Source organism: Chiloscyllium plagiosum, unplaced genomic scaffold, assembly GCF_004010195.1.
Source record: "Chiloscyllium plagiosum isolate BGI_BamShark_2017 unplaced genomic scaffold, ASM401019v2 scaf_10866, whole genome shotgun sequence".
Lineage (NCBI taxonomy): Eukaryota > Metazoa > Chordata > Chondrichthyes > Orectolobiformes > Hemiscylliidae > Chiloscyllium > Chiloscyllium plagiosum.
In genome coordinates this window covers 6,358-10,048 of record NW_025214019.1, presented here as the reverse complement: position 1 = coordinate 10,048, position 3,691 = coordinate 6,358, and the positions used below count along the sequence as shown (strand labels likewise).

Below are 3,691 nucleotides of genomic sequence, written 5' to 3'. Positions count from 1 at the left end.
GGGCGATGTCAGGAGGGGGGTGTTGGAGGAGAGCAGAGATAAGGGTGGGAGGGGGTGGTGTTAGGCATTCCGTTGGGGGTGCTGGATGGGAGGTTGTGGGGGTGGGGACAGGATATGAAGATCACTCTCATTGCTGCTCGGATACAGCCAGAAATCCCAGGGAAAATAGCTCCGGAAAATCCCTCTCTGACTTCCCACTGTGACGGAGACCCAGTCCAGGAGATTATCAGGAGCGACAGGTCACTGTGGAGGTATTGTGAGACCCCGTCCCAGTCAGGATCAGAGAATCTGTACCTCGCCCCATATTCCAACAGCTCACTGTTCCCTGGGGAAAGGGTAATGTTCCCAGGCTATCCTGACTGAGAGGTTATAACCATGACACCTGGTTCTTCCTGATCTGTCTTTCTGGAACAATCCCTCAACCTTCCCTGATGCCTTTAATCAGTGACATGACCTCGCCGAGCTTGATGTAGGATGAACAGTATCAAGCTGAGGAACTCAAAACAGGTAAACATTCCCGTTTCTGGTGAGCCCTTTGATCGTGTCCATTCCCAGTGAGTTGGAATCAGGGGATTACTCCCAGCTGGATTGGGTATTGGACAGTATGTGGGCTTGGGAAGGAAATCCTGTCTCAGTGACTGTAGTTACAGGGGGTGAGGGAGTCAGAGTTGATTCACTCGATTGGTCTCAGGCAGCGTGTGAAACAAAGAGCTTTAGATGGTCCAGAGTGTTCCCAGCAACATGCCCATATCCCAAATCAAGGGGGTTTAAAAATACAATGAAAGGCAGTAACTAGAGGGGACACCATTCAAGAAAATCATCAGAACAACCAGAGACAGGAGGAAACCAGGAAAATTTTCTTTAACTCTGAGTTGGGCAAACTGGGAGGGCAGAGGAAGCAAACTGAGCAGGAATTTCCAAATGGGAGACTTGAATAAATTGTCCTGCAGAGAAAAATGTAATTGCAATAGTTTGGGACAAATGGGAGCGCTCTGTGAAAGAGCAAGTGCAAGCACGTTGGGCTGAATGTCCTGTGGTGCAGTAAGCATTTCCAGCTTGAGTTGCTGGTACTAAGCAATGGTGACTTTTTGATCTAGGTTCTGGGCATCAAAGAGGCAGAAGTGCTACCCATTATCCATCAGAAAGTTCCTGAGATCTTGATTCAGAGAGTAGACGTAAGCTTAAAACAGGTAAAAACAATGACTGCAGATGCTGGAAACCAGATTCTGGATCAGTGGTGCTGGAAGAGCACAGCAATTCAGGCAGCATCCGAGGACAGGCAAAATCGACGTTTCGGGCAAAAGCCCTTAAAACAGGACAGAGCTCAGGGCTTACTGTGGAGGGCACCGCTGGCAGGTTGGCCCTAGCCTGGGTCTGGGTTAGGAGGAGACTGTTAGAGAGCTGAGCCCATCCTGGTTGAATAGACAGCTCAAATAGGGAGAGGGAGGATGTAATCCAAACAGCAGCAATCCTGAAACATTTGGAAACTTCCAAGAATTGGAAGTGTAACTCAGTAATCCAGATTGAGTCAGCCGTAATGTCTTGGTGTCCGTCCATTAATGGGTTAGTGCGGTATGTGGCCTGGGCTGGGGAAATGTGAAGGCAGCAGGGTGATGGGGATGGGCTAGTGTGGAGACTATGATAGGGGAACATGGAACATAGAATAGTACAGCACAGGAATAGACCCTTCAGCCCACAATGTTGTGCCGAACACGATGCCAGATTAAACTAATCCCTTCTGCCTGCGTATAAAGGAACTGGGGAGTATTGTGTATTTACTGTCCACTGATATCCTACACAGGATGGTAATATGCCAACATGGACCATGGGAACAGTTATAAACATGTCCATGCCCACCACACTGAGTGTTTGATTCTCAAAGCTCAAAGAACAGGGCTTCTGTTCCTGATGGATAGGTATCTCCCATCGGTGTGTGAACTCACTGCCCATGGACAGGAGCAGACTCCACTGAACATCCCATGAACACACATCTTTCCACTTGTGTACATCGGGTGTGTACAGACATAAGAAACTGGGGGAACGTGTGACCCATTCTAATGAATTGTGGCGAATCCGAGAGAGTTTAGTGGGGCTGAATGGCCTCCCCTCCTGTTCCTGTTCCCCACAGATCATGGGTGAACACGGGAGGAACCTCATTCAAGCAGCAAGTTGGGAACGGGAAGCTTCAGCTGCAGTGAGCTGCCTGAATCTACCGGGTTAAAAATCACACAACACTGGGCTGTAGTCCAACAGGTTTAATTAGAAGCACTAGCTTTCGGAGCGACGCTCCTTCATCAGGTGGTTGACACCCAGTCCAACACTGGCATCTCCATATCATGAATCTAGCAGGTTACAGGGTCTCCCAGTCCCCTGCCCCAACCTCACTCAGACCTGTTGTTCTTTCCTCTGCCAGAAGGTGGCAGTGCCGCTACATTGTCAATCAGTGGTGTCCAGCTCCTTGTTCGAAAACAAAATAGCAAGGCGAATGGAATGTGAAGAATGTAGGACTGTTGGGGGTGGTGGTGGGGGGATCCTCGGGGGAAGGGTGGGGTGAGGGGAAGCGGGGGCACTGATTGAGAGCAGCGATAATCAGAAAGCTGAGTAGGAAACGTTAAAAACCCTCCTCAAACCCTTCCCCTTTAGCCTCTCTTGTTTTGTTTTATTTAGAAAGAGGTTGAATTCCACAAGCAGTGATCCCTCCTGGCCTTTTCCTACACCGCACTGTTAGAAAAATGTCCTTTTTTTTATTTGTTTTTCAGTTTAGGAAGAACAGAGAGTATTCTGGTCCCTCAGCTTCGAGTTAGATGCAGAGTCTGGAGGGAGTGCTTTCTGAGTAATGCCTTGGCTGTTAGAGGAAGCAAAGGGCATCTCGCAAGGTGATGGCTTTAGAACTGAAAGGTTACAAATTCAAATACTTCACAGTGACCCAAAAAACAAGCAACCCCGTCAAAGCTGGATAAAAGGTGTCCTGACAGAGCTTTTTAGAATCTGGCAGCATCTGTGGGGAGAGAGAGAAAAACAGTTAACATTCCGAGTTGAGTATGTCTCTTCTTCAGCTTGTGGTGACTTGAGAGGACGGCAATGGAGATTTTCCAACTTTGGGAAAGACCAGGAATTCACGGGCGTCAATCTGAGAGAGTCTCTGCTTTCTCCTGAGAAAGTTGTTTACTCACCCAGCTGTGGGACCTGCATCCCCAGGGCATGGTGGAGGTGAATAACTGAGATGCATTTCAGAGGCTGTTGGATAAACACACGAGGGAGAGAAAGCTAAGGACCCCTTGGAAAATCGGCATCCAATTTGGGCTGTTCTCCGTTGTAAACAGCTTGCAACCATGTGGTACGTTTACTGTAGTAAGCCAATGCCAGAGATGTCATGCAAAGTAATTAATACTGAGCCAACTAGTCCGGGAACCCCGCACTGCCCGGTTCTACCTCCTTCCCAAGATCCACAAGCCTGACCACTCTGGCTGACCCATTGTCTCAGCATGCTCCTGCCCCACTGAACTCATCTCTACCTACCTCGACACTGTCCTATCCCCCTAGTCCAGAAACTCCCCACATACGTTCGAGACACCACCCACACCCTCCACTTCCTCCAAGACTTCCGTTTCCCCAGCCCCCAACGCCTCATCTTCACCATGGATATCCAATCCCTCTACACCTCCATCCGCCATGACCAGGACCTCCAAGC

At 49.1% G+C, this 3,691-nt stretch overlaps 1 protein-coding gene across 1 annotated transcript in view; it reads left to right on the top strand.

Annotated features, from left to right (window-relative positions):
• The window catches only part of LOC122547779 (carboxy-terminal domain RNA polymerase II polypeptide A small phosphatase 1-like), a 27,124-nt gene that overhangs the window by 17,104 nt on the left and 6,329 nt on the right, over nt 1-3,691 (top strand). The gene's annotated exons all lie outside the window — the stretch shown is intronic.